Source organism: Rutilus rutilus, assembly GCF_951802725.1.
Source record: "Rutilus rutilus genome assembly, chromosome: 18".
Lineage (NCBI taxonomy): Eukaryota > Metazoa > Chordata > Actinopteri > Cypriniformes > Leuciscidae > Rutilus > Rutilus rutilus.
The window spans coordinates 32,469,297-32,484,731 of record NC_140231.1 but is presented as its reverse complement, the minus strand read 5'-3'; the positions used below and the strand labels follow the sequence as shown (position 1 = coordinate 32,484,731).

The 15,435-nt window shown below is 38.0% G+C and overlaps 1 long non-coding RNA gene across 1 annotated transcript; it reads left to right on the top strand.

Annotated features, from left to right (window-relative positions):
• On the top strand, positions 1-7,412 carry LOC311277131. Its single transcript, XR_014625167.1, has 3 exons — positions 1-142; positions 3,635-3,748; positions 6,421-7,412. It is a non-coding gene; the product is annotated as an uncharacterized lncRNA (long non-coding RNA).
• The last annotated feature ends 8,023 nt before the right edge of the window (positions 7,413-15,435 follow it).

Here is a 15,435-nt window from a genome sequence, read left to right as displayed (position 1 = left end):
GGCGATAATACTCCTAAGGAGTGAACGGTCGGCCATGAAACGGAAGGAAGAAGAAGAAGCTAAAGAACCAACACAGAAGTCAGGATAAGGAGGAGCAGCCGGGAGTTTTAAAAAATCCCGTTTTCCACCTCTATTTGTCTCGGTAAGCTAGTGAACTGCATGATGTTACTATTGCTAACTGTATGTGTATTAAGAGTTAAGGGGGTGTTCACTGCCTAGCGCCATAGTATTTGATTGCTGACAGTGATACAAAGTTTTAATTTTAATTAGCAACTGAAATAGTAAGCTGATATTTAAGTTACCTGAACACAGCTGTTTTTAAGTTCATTTGCTTTGTTTTAAGGAGTAGCTGAGTGAATTACACAGCATTGCTATTTGAGGAAAACAATAGCCTACTATATGGTTTCTATGATTATTTTATTTTAATGTGGTGTGTGGAAATGTTAAACTTTAATGTTTAAATTCTGCTGTGGGTAGATAAAACATTTTGTTATGATAAGGGTAGGCTACTCTAATTAGAGTATTAGCATTGCAACTACAGTTATGTGTTGCAACTCAACTTATGTAGATCCTGTACTGCCTACAGTCTTTCTAATACAGGGATAAGAGTAGCTTGATGTAATTTCTGTTGATTTATTATCAGCTGTTATTGAATAAGTATAAGGTTGTACGTTATATGCTGGTTACTGTAGATATATCTAGATATTGAGCTGAGATTTGAAGTTTGAACTGAAGTGTGATAAATAGGCCTGAACATGTGATAATTTAGTATTATGCAGCATGTGATGCTTAATGTTACATGGTTGTTATGCTTAGTATGATTGTTGTACAACGTATATAGAACATCATTTTAAAGTTTCTGTTTGTAAAAAAAAAAAAAAAAAACAGGTCAGGTCTTATGGACAGAGTGAGAACTACTTGGAAGATCCCTTTTATCCATGGGTGGCTCTACAGGGGGGCAAGGGTGCCCCCCCACTCTAGCGCCTTGCCCCCCCAGCTGCCCCCCTAACTTTGATGATCCAAAAACTGTACTTGTAAAAACACTATGTCCACAAGCTTCTCAAAACAGTGAACTAAACAATACATTTACCAAAAGTGAACAATTTAATTTTGAATTTTAAATGTATTATTAGCCCCTCCCCCTTACGTCCCTGATTCAAACGTGCAGAGCGGCGTTTGCTCAGTCTGGCTCACACAGCGAGTCTGCTGCGGTGCGGTGGCCCTGCAACCCGACTGGAGAGACTGAGCTGCCCCAGAGCCTCTGAAGGTGAAGTGAGTTTCCCCAGGTGCAGTTTAAACACACGTTTAACTTAAAGTTACATTTGTAATGAATGTATTTGTATGCTAAAGACGATTCAGTATCAGCAAAAACAGCGAGTCTATTACGTTAGCCAAAATCAGCGGTCAAATCGCTCCCTCGTGATTTGTAAGAGCACTCTTCCCTTTGATTAGCCTAATTTTGATTTTAGTAAAGACAAGAACAGCTTAATAAAAAAAAAATATATTGTTTGTATCCATAACGTTTACTGATGGTCGCCGTTACGCCGACGTACGTTACGTTACAACACACAATACAGTGCCAGTTAGGAGATCGATCATTTGATTAGCTAAGCAGTCCTATTAAATCCAATTTCTCTCAGATATCACAGCAATGAAACCAGGTTACAACTGGGATAATAACAAATACAATAGGATTAAGTATGGGCGTTAATAGTTGGGAGAAAATATGATGCGTAATAATGATTAGATCTGCATTTGGTCTTAAAGAGGCAGCAGTCTAATAAACCTGCTGACGATTGCTCCATTAATGTGAATCAAACAACAAAAGGCAAACAGAAAATCAGTCGCAGCTCTTGAATGATATAAATCTATCTATGATAAACTATGCAGTGTTATTTTACATCTGACTTTATTAGATGTCTTTTTAGCCCATATTACTCCTGAACAGTAATGTCAGTAGACATTACTGAAATTAAAGCACTGGATATATAATTTGTATATTTGTTTTACTGTATACTTTTTTTGTTTGACCATGTGTTTGTGCTTTGTTTTTGGTGTCCTATGTCTTCTGTATATAAAACACAAAAGCCTGCACCCTTCTGCATAACATACATGTTTTATTTTGTTAAAGCATTGCTTTTTCTTTTGCTATAGATATTTATTTAACATTTCAAAATATAAAGCAATATTAATTGTGTTCTAAATGATTTTTTTCCCTTTTTTTAATATAACAAAAAGAACCGATAAGAATACCGTTAAAGTACCGGATCGATAAGGAGTATTGGTAAGAGTAGTAATACTGAACGATACCCATCCCTATTGGCAGCAACGAATTAAAAGTTATGGCCAATTTAACTGTGACTAAATTCAGTATATATACGTCTGCCATATGTTGCCAGACTTGCCACCCCTCAAAAATTCCTGCCCCCCTCTCGCCACCCCATAAATATTTTTCTAGATCCGTATTGTGAGTAAACGTTACTGGTTACAACTTACCTGGCCTGATACTTCCTTTTATGGGTACAGTTTATATCACTTAGCTCCTTCCAAACCTAGCACAGTGTTAGCTCACGTTTAGAGTGTAGCACGGTTACACTTACAACGGTAAAGTTAAATTGCTTATATATATAAAGTTATGAAACTTCACTTAGCCCTCAGTCAAAACGATTGGCCAGGGAACAAATAATAGATTCACGAGACCAAATATCGCCCGTTAGATGTACACAAGACGAATTATATATCATGTTTAATCACTACTGAGACGTCAGAGTCAGCGGCAAACGTCAGAACGACTAGCCGAGGAAAGGCTGTTCCAGGCGGGGTACATGAGCGCCCGGTGAGTGCCTGGATCTCACAACCTGGATCAATTTTTCATAAATCTTTATAAATAAACCACAGATTTGAGCTTTAAACAACTAAATTCTCGCCTGAAAAACTCTTAAAACTACATTTCGTGGCACAATAACAGTAGTATTATATTTCAACTGTATATTAAAAAATGGCGCTTCTTATGCTGTCATTCCCCTTGTAGCACGCGCAAGTGACGATACTTTCCATCTTCATTTGTGAAATAATGAGGTTTTTGAAACTGATGCTGTTTGTCTTCATTCACTTCCATCGGGTCTGAAAAAAAAAAATCTTAATTTAGCACAAATCCAGTTTACTACTGAGTCTATCTAGTTTTAGATGTATTGTCAGTTTCATATGACATATCAATTTTCATCTTAATCTTAACAAAAATCTGAAAATAGGTCAATATTTATTTATTTTTGCAGATCATATTCAAATGTTGGTGTTCAACTTTGCACTTTAAAAATACAACAACCGTTCATTTTTCGTTTTTCAATTATGGGTTAAAAAAGGAAAAAGGAATGGACGCAAAAGTACACGGACCATGGAACATGAGGGACAAAGTCAAAATGAGGCTTGATTATTAAGCCCAAAGTGTAAATTCTGTAATCATGGAATTGTTTCTAAATGACTATTTGCACCTGGATAATTGCAAGTGATTGTAAGTGTGATGATCATCTGCTAAATGAGCAACAACGATCACAATTCACTCCTTCAGTCAGTGAAGCTCCCACAGCCGTTCATGAGAGTTTAAATGCTGGGGAATATTCCCATCTTCCCACAGGAGAAGCAAGCAGGAGGAATTACTCCAGGAGAAACTACTGAAATACTATTGTAAAGATGGAGATTAAGGAAGAACCCTGCAGAATAAAAGATGAAGATACAGAGGAACAAATAGGTTGGTGTTTTCCTTCATTCTCTTTAATGACTGATGAAGAACATTAAAGGGTTAGTTCACCCAAAAATGACAATTCTGTCTGTAATTACTCACCCTCATGTTGTTCCAACCCCGTAAGACCTTCGTTCATCTTCGGAACACAAATTAAGATATTTTTGATGAAATCTGAGAGCTGTCTCACTCCTCCATAGACTTCCAGGTGACCGAAACTTGCTAGCCCAGAAAATGTATTAAAGAGATTGTTAATATAGTCCAAGTGACTACAGTGGCTCAATCTTAAAGGTGCATTGCGCAACTTTTCATGTTAAAAATACCCGTTTTCTAACCCATACATGCTTAAACAATTGCCTGATGGACTGAATGAGCCCTTCTCTGATCACTGCGATTGCCTCTATAATCCTGTACAGTAAAATAAATAAGAGGGATTCGGGTCGGAATCTGAGACTGGGCGTGACGTCATGCGCGTTCACGGTACGCTCATATGTCTGGCAGGTTTGTGTATGCGCCGACGCCGCCATTCTCCGTAGAAAATGGATTCTAAGAGACCGGCTTGTAGTTCATTTCAAACACCAACGCAAACTCCACGTAAGATAAAAAAAAGAGAACTTTTGTCTAGTGCAACCAAAAGGTCCAAATTGGAGTCAGACAGGCGTCGGGGTAAGACGAGAGTAAACATAGGGAAGGCTTTCAACAAACGGAGAGATCTCCGGTCTGCTCTAGGGCTCAAACGGGATCCTCAGTTGGCTTTTTTCTTGATAAAAAGGTAAGATATATCCCATTCTCTAATGTCTGATACGGCCAATAATGACAATAAATGACGATCCATAAAATGTGTAATGCTTTAGCGTAAGCTAGATAAATGTACAATCGGAATAGGTTTTACTAACTTACCATTGTCAGTGATCAGGTTCAGAATGATTGTGATATAAAATGCTGATATATAAGTTAGATACTTAGACACAAATTTTGAGCAAATTACTGCTTAATTACGATGTATTGCTATTGGAATATGCTACTTAGCTGATCAATAAAACAGGCTAAACCCCCGCAAATCTTCGGCGGATTAGCCTGTTTGGCTTTTATGGAAACGTCATAGTGCCACTTGATTGTTTATTACCTTGAGACATTTGGGTGTACTTTGTTGACCGACTGTGTATGGTATGGTATCATGATTACTATTTTGAGCTTTTACAAAGTAATAACTTATATTGTTCATAAACGTGTTTCCATAATAATAGTCATAAGTGGATACAGTAAACGCATAACACAGTTCAACATGGAGATAGATGGGAATAAAAAACGAAGTTTTCTACTACCCCCATTTTTCCCCTCACACATAAGTGTGTTACTTACTCAGTTGCCTTTCCTTTCACATATTTTAAATTACTTGCAGATTTAAAACTTTATTACCTCTGAAGACATTATGATTGTAAACAAAAGATTTGTGCGGCTGATGCTCCTTGGGTTATGACCAGTGCTCGTGCAAGCGTGCGTGTGCGTGTGGTCCGTGAGCGTGCACACCTCTGGTTGCAGTTTCGCTTGCCGCCAGAGGGGGCGTAATTCTGCGAAAATTCAGACTATTGCGCAATGCACCTTTAAGTATATCAAGCGACGAGAATACTTTTTGTGCTCAAAAACAAACAAAAATAACGACTTTATTCCACTATTCATTTCCTTCTAGCTGGGCCTCGAGTTAGTTCACGTAGTGTTTTTGCGCAGCGCGTCTGTGTGGTACGTCACACGCATCACACACATGACCAGCGTCGGCCAATAGTAAGCCTACGTGGTGACGTGTAACACAGACGGGCTGCGCAAAAACACTATGTGAACTAGGGCTGGGCGATATATCGCATCACATTGTTATGCGCATCTCGTCAGTAAAGCCGGTTCCTTGATTAGTAGTAAATTGCCATCACCTGCTTTCAGATGGAGTGGCATTTACTACAAAGAGCTGTAGTTAACTGACAAGCTGAGCCATATCGCATTAATATCGCGGACGTATCGCCAGCGATAATTAATGCGATATGGCTCAGCTTGTCAGTTAACTACAGCTCTTTGTAGTGAATGCCGCTCCATCTGAAAGCAGGTGAAGGCGATTTATTACTAATCAAGGAAACGGCTTTACTGACGAGATGCGCCTAACAATGTCATCCGATATATCGCCCAGCCCTAATGTGAACTAACTCGAGGCCCAGAGAGAAGGAAATGAATAGTGGAATAAAGTCGTTATTTTTGTTGTTTTTTGCGCACAAAAAGTATTCTCGTCGCTTGATATACTTAAGATTGAGCCACTGTAGTCACTTGGACTATATTAACGATCTCTTTAATAACTTTTCTGGGCCAGCAAGTTTCGGTCACCTAGAACTAGAAGTCTATGGAGGAGTGATCCAGCTCTCAGATTTAATCAAAAATATCTTAATTTGTGTTCTGAAGATGAACGAAGGTCTTACGGGGTTGGAACAACATGTGGGTGAGTAATTACTGACAGAATTGTCATTTTTGGGTGAACTAACCCTTTAAGATGAAAACTGACATATAAAAATAACATCTAAAACTAGATACTAGTAGACTCAGTAGTAACTGGATTTGTGCGAAATTGAGATTTTGCTATTTATTTTTGTTTCTCATTTATCCTTTTATTGAATTATGGGAATTGATTTTTTTTATTTTAGACCTGATGGAAGTGAATGAAGACAAACAGCATCAGTTTCAAAAACCTCATTATTTCACAAATGAAGATGGAAATGCAGTCGTTTCAAAGACTGAAGAGAATTTCACACAGAAACAAGCTGGAAAATCTGGAGTCAAAGGATCTTTCACCTGCTCTGAGTGTGGAAATAGTTTCGTATGTAAATCAGGCCTTAAGAGACACATGAGAATTCACACTAGAGAAATGCCTTATACATGCACTCAGTGTGGAAACAGTTACATTTACAAAAGCTCTCTCGATAATCATCTGCGCTCTCACTCTGGAGTGAGATCATTCAGCTGTGATCAGTGTGATAAAACATTTGTTTTTGAATCAAGCTTTAGAAGACACCTTACAACTCATGCTGCTGTGAAGCCTCACTTTTGTTCTTTTTGTGGAAAGAGTTTTTCACATATGCAAAGTTTAAAAGTGCATGAGCGTCTTCATACTGGTGTGAGACCTTATATGTGCTTTGACTGTGGAAAGAGCTTTAATATATCCAGCAACTTAATAAAACACCAGAGAGTTCATACTGGAGAGAAACCGTACAAGTGCTCACACTGTGGAAAGAGTTTCGCTCAGTCAGGACACCTGAAAGATCATGAGAGAATTCATACTGGAGAGAAGCCTCACCAGTGCTCTTCATGTGGGAAGAGTTTCACCCAATCATCTAGTCTGCAGAAACATGAGAAAAAACGTTGCCCAAAGGTGTCTAAGAGAGCAAAGTTCACTTCCATAATTTGTAACTAAGCAAAAGATGGAATTACATTTAATACAGTACTTTAATCTAAAATTAGTATTGAAGTTTGATTGTTTGATAAGGGGAACTGGTTAAATGGTTGTGAATTGCATTCTAAGTGTTGCATGTTTTGTTCTTCCGACACCCGTATTGATCCTCTGTTGTGTTGCACATGCGCAGTAAACACTGAGTGTTACCTGTATACAAGATGAACTGAACAGTAAAGCAACAGTGTGAAAATACTTGTGTCAGTGTCATCGCTCAAGCAGTGCATGGTCATCTCATACAGATGTAGAAGAATAATAGTTCAGAAAACTGTTGCCATAAAACACTATAATTTATGAAGGGATGTGTTTTGTTTCTTTCTGGTTTAATTATTTTTATTGTACATATGAGGCATTTGTGAAACAATAGTTTATCAAATATCATTCATATATCATATCACGCATATTCATATTAGTCCTGCTGTTTAGAGGTGATGCATTGAGAACATATTGACAACTTTGTTGGATTGAATCACTCTCTGAACATTGTGAAAAGTTGAGAAAAAAATGAATAAAACTTGTGATTTATTTAGGTAATGATGACAAGGTAAATCACATTGTATGATTTTTAAGTAATTAATTTGCATTTTATTGCATGACATAAGTATTTGATACATCAGAAAAGCAGAACTTAATATGTGGTACAGAAACCTTTGTTTGCAATTACAGAGATCATACGTTTCCTGTAGTTCTTGACCAGGTTTGCACACACTGCAGCAGGGATTTTGGCCCACTCCTCCATACAGACCTTCTCCAGATCCTTCAGGTTTCGGGGCTGTCGCTGGGCAATACGGACTTTCAGCTCCCTCCAAAGATTTTTTATTGGGTTCAGGTCTGGAGACTGGCTAGGACACTCCAGGACCTTGAGATGCTTCTTACGGAGCCACTCCTTAGTTGCCTTGGCTGTGTTTCGGGTCGTTGTCATGCTGGAAGACCGAGCCACAACCTATCTTCAATGCTCTTACTGAGGGAAGGAGGTTGTTGGCCAAGATCTCACGATACATGGCCCCATCCATCCTCCCCTCAATACGGTGCAGTCGTCCTGTCCCCTTTGCAGAAAAGCATCCCCAAAGAATGATGTTTCCACCTCCATGCTTCACGGTTGGGATGGTGTTCTTGGGGTTGTACTCATCCTTCTTCTTCCTCCAAACACGGCGAGTGGAGTTTGGACCAAAAAGCTCTATTTTTGTCTCATCTGACCACATGACCTTCTCCCATTCCTCCTCTGGATCATCCAGATGGTCATTGGCAAACTTCAGACGGGCCTGGACATGCACTGGCTTGAGCAGGGGGACCTTGCGTGCGCTGCAGGATTTTAATCCATGACGGCGTAGTGTGTTACTAATGGTTTCCTTTGAGACTGTGGTCCCAGCTCTCTTCAGGTCATTGACCAGGTCCTGCCGTGTAGTTCTTGGCTGATCCCTCACCTTCCTCATGATCATTGATGCCCCACGAGGTGAGATCTTGGATGGTGCCCCAGACCGAGGGAGATTGACTGTCATCTTGAACTTCTTCCATTTTCTAATGATTGCACCAACAGTGGTTGCCTTCTCACCAAGCTGCTTGCCTATTGTCCTGTAGCCCATTCCAGCCTTGTGCAGGTCTACTATTTTATCCGTGATGTCCTTACACTGCTCTCTGGTCTTGGCCATTGTGGAGAGGTTGGAGTCTGTTTGATTGAGTGTGTGGACAAGTGTCTTTTATACAGGTAACGAGTTCAAACAGTGTTGGTCGGCTGCAAACATATCTCCATCTCCGCTGTAAAGCGGATGCGCCTTTAGAGAGAAATGCACCTTTCATACGGATTACATTATTGGACGACATTTGCTTTCGATTCGAATTTGTTCGTTTAAAAGTGGACATTTCAAGCTTTATATAGGTAGGGTCCGTGTACTTTTGCGTCCATTCCTTTTTCCTTTTTTTAACTCGTAATTGAAAAACGAAAAACATGCTTTCTTCCTAATTTGTTTTTAGACTGGTGAAGAAATATTCATACAAACTTATTTTCCTTATATGCAATGCTTATTTAATTGAAAATCAAATAATTGACATACAACTTTTTTTCCGTTTTACAAAAATGTGAAATTTGATTTCTGGATTTTATTTGCACATTTCATGGTATTGTGATGAATGCTGGGGATTTATCTTTTTATTTGGCTTTGGTTCCGCCCATCTGAACCTTTCTGCAGCACTTTTTCGTTGTATTGACTGAAGGCAGGGATAGTTGATCTCACCTGGAGAGGAGGACATTTAAGAGAGGAGAGGTGAGAGAATGGAGTCTCGACAGTGGTGAACGTGACTGGCTTTCCGCGCTCGGGAAAGAAATGGGGACGCTTGGTGTTGCTCGAGACCTTTAGGGTTTGTCCGGCAACGAAGATAGCGCTAGCTAGATAGATCGTATCGGTGTAGTTAGATAATAGTTAGCCTAATAATCTGTCATGGGTCAGGGTGTGTCACTGGCCCCTCTCTGTTGTTTGTTTTTTTATCCTGCCATTTCTGCAGCTCGTGATGTGGGCAATTAGCACAATCACGAGCTGATCTTCCTCACCTGTCAGTGTTCAGTGTTGTCAGTGGATTGTTACATGTCGCGTGTGCGTTCTTTGTCTGTTTGTGTTCTCTGTTTTTGCTACCTGTGATCTGTGTTCAGGAAACCTAGACGTGGGGGTCGGTGCAGGACTGTTCTCCTGCTGGACCCAGTACTCGTCTATTGCTGGACATTCCTGGGATCTCTCTGTCTGTCGGTGGTCTCCTCTTCTCTCCACGTCCTTATGTGTGCGGGCTGTGCTCACAGGAACCACCAATCGGAGAAGCTTAACATTTGTTCACTGTGTCACTGAACTTTATATTGTTCACAAAGTGTACTAATAAACTTTTCACTTCTCATTACTGCATTTGAGTCCTCATCTCTATACACCAGGCCTACCCGACATAATCAACTTTGCGCTTTAAAAATATAACAACCATTCATTTTTCGTTTTTCAATTATGGGTTAAAAAAGGACAAAGGAATGGACGCAAAAGTACACGGACCATGGATCATGAGGGACAAAGTCAAAATGAGGCTTGATTATTAAGCCCAAAGTGTAAATTCAGTAATCATGGAATTGTTTCTAAATGACTACTTGCACCTGGATAATTGCGAGTGATTGTAAGTGTGATGATCATCTGCTAAATGAGCAACAACGACCACAATTCACTCCTTCAGTCAGTGAAGCTCCCACAGCCGTTCATGAGAGTTAAAATGCTGGGGAATATTCCCATCTTCCCACAGGAGAAGCAGAAGCAAGCAGGAGGAATTACTCCAGGAGAAACTACTGACATACTATTGTAAAGATGGAGATTAAGGAAGAACCCTGCAGAATAAAAGATGAAGATACAGAGGAACAAATAGGTTGGTGTTTTCCTTCATTCTCTTTAATGACTGATGAGGAACATTAAGATGAAAACTGACATATAAAAATAACATCTAAAACTAGATACTAGTAGACTCAGTAGTAAACTGGATTTGTGCTAAAATGAGAATTTGATATTTATGTTTGTTTCTCATTTATCCTTTTATTGAATTATGGGAATTTTATTTGTTTATTTTAGACCTGAAACCTCCTTATTTCACAAATGAAGATGGAAATGCAGTCGTTTCAAAGACTGAAGAGAATTTCACACAGAAACAAGCTGGAAAATCTGGAGTCAAAGGATCTTTCACCTGCTCTGAGTGTGGAAAGAGTTTTGTATGTAAGTCAACCCTGAACAGACACATGATGATTCACACTGGAGAAAGGCCTTATACATGCACTCAGTGTGGAAAGAGTTTCACTTGCAAAGGACACCTAAATGAGCACATGAGAGTTCACACTGGAGAAAAACCGTTCACATGCTCTCAGTGCGGAAAGAGTTTCACTCAGAAATACGCTCTCAACAGTCATCTCCACTCTCACTCTGGAGTGAGATCATTCAGCTGTGATCAGTGTGATAAAACATTTGTTTCTGTATCAGGCTTAAGACAACACATTAAAGTTCATACTGGTGTGAAGCCTCACTTTTGTTCTGTATGTGGAAAGAGTTTTTCACAACTGGAACATTTAAAAGTGCATGAGCGTATTCATACTGGTGTGAGACCTTATGTGTGCTCTGACTGTGGAAAGAGCTGCACTTCATCCAGCAACTTAAAATCACACCAGAGAATTCACACTGGAGAGAAACCGTACAAGTGCTCTTCATGTGGGAAGAGTTTCACCCAATCATCTAGTCTGCAGAAACATAAGAAAAATAATTGCCCGAAGGTGTCTAAGAGAGCAAAGTTCACTTCCATAATTTGTAAATAAGCAAAAGATGGAATTACATTTAATACAGTACTTTAATCTAAAATTAGTATTGAAGTTTGATTGTTTGATAAGGGGAACTGGTTAAAATGGTTGTGAATTGCATTCTAAGTGTTGCATGTTTTGTTCTTCCGACACCCGTATTGATCCTCTGTTGTGTTGCACATGCGCAGTAAACACTGAGTGTTACCTGTATACAAGATGAACTGAACAGTAAAGCAACAATGTGAAAATACTTGTGTCAGTGTCATCGCTCAAGCAGTGCATGGTCATCTCATACAGATGTACAAGAATAATAGTTCAGAAAACTAGTGTGTCGCCATAAACCATGATTTATGAAGGGCTGTGTTTTGTTACTTTCTGATTTAATTATTTTTATTGTACATATGAGGCATTTGTGAAACAATGGAAACAATAGTTTATCAAATATCATTCATATATCATATCACGCATATTCATATTAGTCCTGCTGTTTAGAGGTGATGCATTGAGAACATATTGACAGCTTTGTTGGATTGAATCACTCTTTGAACATTGTGAAAAGTTGAGAGAAAAAAAATGAATAAAACTTGTGATTTATTTAGGTAATGAATGAGTTTAATTTAGCTTACAATAAATCAAGGGGTTTAACATTGTATTCAGCATTGCTAATGAACCAGTAGTAGTAAACACGTGTTGTGTTTGAAATTTTACAATATGCCATAGTGTGATATTTTAATTCCTTTCTATGTAAAGCATTTTGATTAACTGTTTTAATTTTCCTTGCTTTTATTTTGTTATTATTTTTATTCCTTTCTACGTAAAGCACTTTCAATTGCCATAGTGTATGAAATGTGCAATATAAATAAATAAACTTGTCTAGCCTACTCTTTTGAAAAAATGTTTCATCGATTGTTTCTCCATGTATATTTAAAGAAGCGATTCCTCTCATAATATGGACTCTGAAAAACACATCACTGAGAGAAGATGAAATTGATACTTGTTTTACAGCTGCAATCTATTTCTGAAATAAGGTTTAAGGTCTTTTAGGCTCTTACATTAGCTATTGTTTTGTATAGTTGTTTTAGTTCTGGCGCCCCCCTGTGGTAGTTCTCTAGAAATATAAGCGATCACATTTCATGCAGTCAACTTCTGCTCGATCTTTGGATGCCATCCTTTGTTTTGCGTTTGTAAAAGCATCATCTGTAAGTTAATTCTTCATTACATAATGCCTGATGATATATATTTGCGTATATTTGTGATAGGTTTATTTGAAGCTTTGATTTAAAGTTATTTTTGTGATAGCCTTTAGCTATTAGCCTAGCCTTTCTTTGATATAGCATTAAATGTGTTGATTCCATTCTACTTTGATGTGATAACTTCACTATACGAGTTTATATCTGTATTTGTTGCTATTTTCTTTGTTATCCGATAATTCCATTTAAGTAAATTGATGACACTGATTTCATTTGGGGTATTTTCAGATAAAAGTTTCAGAACTACATGAATGGTTTTTAGTCATTGTATTATTGTTCTGATTATTGTTTATTTTGCTGTTATTTACAGTTTTACTCCTAATTCATAATGTACCTGGCATCTTATTAAACGGCAAAGACTAAGATGAATCCTGCATCATCTGTACTTTATGGATAGAGTTTGGCTGGCTGTTAAATTGCATCTGTACATGCAAGGAGAACAGTACAATATGGTTATAGTGAATATTTTGACAAACAATTTTGTCCAAAAAAGTCATGAAAATTAACTTATTTTAATAAACAAGTTAACTGAATTAATTCACTGTGTTCATCAGACTATTTTTATTGGGAGAAATCTATATCAGGGGCCGAATGTATAAAGCCACTCAGAGTAAAATATTAGTCTTTAGTGTGTCAAAATTCTAAGAATGACATAATTCTACTCTTATTCCTAACCTTTAGAATAAGTGTGAATCATACAGGTTTCTAAGTGTTAAGACTAGGTCTCAGCTCTTAAATTATTTAAGAGCGCTGGAGAGGGATCCTAACCTAGTTAAGAGTAAAGATGGCAGCAGAGAGAACACACACTTTCCAACAAACAAATAATATATTGGAGTTAAATGATGAGTTGATCAAACGATAAAAGCTTAATCAAGTTATTATTTTTGTTACTGACCTTTAAGAAATGTTTTAGCTCCTCCCACTCTACAAATCAATACTCTTAACTGCAGAATTGAAAGTAATAATAACATTTTTGGTGACTGTAAAAATGGGGGGGGATTGGAATCCACTGCTGCTTCAATGTATATGTAATGAGTGATTATAATCAAGGTATTAATCAATATTTTTCCTTCTAAATATCAAATGAGTTGAATGACTTCTCTGGAGATTTTACTTTGTTATAGAAGTTGCCAGTGTGATCACTGACATGTTCATTTCATGTATTCTTTAATGTCTGTATTTGATATCTGAATGCAGTAACAGTGCTTACTTATTTATCCCGGCTTCCAGAAATGAAATAGGGACTGGATTTGTGTTTGAGAAAGGTCTTTAATGTGTTAAAACATATAGGGGTCATGGAAGTCTATAGTTTAAGGGACCATTTGTCATTTAAATCCTATACTTTCCATTTAGACTAAAGTGTCCTATCCTGAGAGAAAGAACTTGTTATCTTGATGTTTTGAGACGAGACTCCTGTTTATAGTTAGAGCCTGGCCAAATCCCACCTTGGAAAAGATGTGTGTCGGTGTGTGTGTGTTAGTCTTCTTGCTTACAGGTTAAGGAACCACTGGCATTATTGGAGATTGACTGAGTTGTTGTTCGAGACATGCTGGCACCCAGCAACCCAAATCCCCGACCTGGAAGGTCACGACGTGCCTAACTTCAGGGTCCGAGTGTCAGCTGCATAATCTATGGAGATATGCTTCAGTCTATCTGTATATGTGTGGAAAATTACTATGTTTATCTATTTCTTAGCCAATGAGAACCATTCAACCTGTAAGCAATGACGTAGCTTAGACCTTGGAAATGGTATATCTGCTGTGATCTTTGTAACTGTAAGCGGGGCGGCCTACGGACTCCTGTGTGAGTCTTGAAGCTGAACTTCTGCTGATGAAACTGCAAACTATCTTCAGTAAAACTTTTCTTCAATTTTTTATAATTCTGACTCCGGGTCTTCTTTCAAACATCTGGTCCTTGGGTCCTAAACTGTTAACCCCTAACAGTGCCATTATTAATTAAACAAAACGCTTGACTTAACGCTTGAAAAATCTGTTACCTATTTAAGCATCAAGAATGGTAAAACATAAAGATATGTCTGTCTTCACTTTGTGCTTCTGTAATTAGAGCAAAACACTTAAAGCTGGATAATTGAGAGAGATTGTAAGTGTGATGATCATCTGCTAAATGAACAAGAACAACAACGACCACAATTCACTCCTTCAGTCAGTGAAGCTCCCACAGCCGTTCATGAGAGTTTAAATGCTGGGGAATATTCCCATCTTCCCACAGGAGAAGCAGCAAGCAGGAGGAATTACTCCAGGAGAAACTACGGACATACTATTGTAAAGATGGAGATTAAGGAAGAACCCTGCAGAATAAAAGATGAAGATACAGAGGAACAAATAGGTTGGTGTTTTCCTTCATTCTCTTTAATGACTGATGAGGAACATTAAGATGAAAAAAGAAAAATAACAATACATCGAAAACTAGTAGTTACTAGTAGACTCAGTACACTGTAAAAAACAATTTGTTGAGTCAACTTAAAAAACTTTGTTACCCCGCTGCCTTAAATTTTTTTGTCAACTTGACAATATATCTTTTGCTGAAGTAATTTACCATTAGTGGAATTAACCATAATTTCCTAGTCCAGTCAACAAGTCAAGTTATGTCAACTGGAAAAATATTTTAACTTGAATTTAAAATAAAGATGACAACACATTTT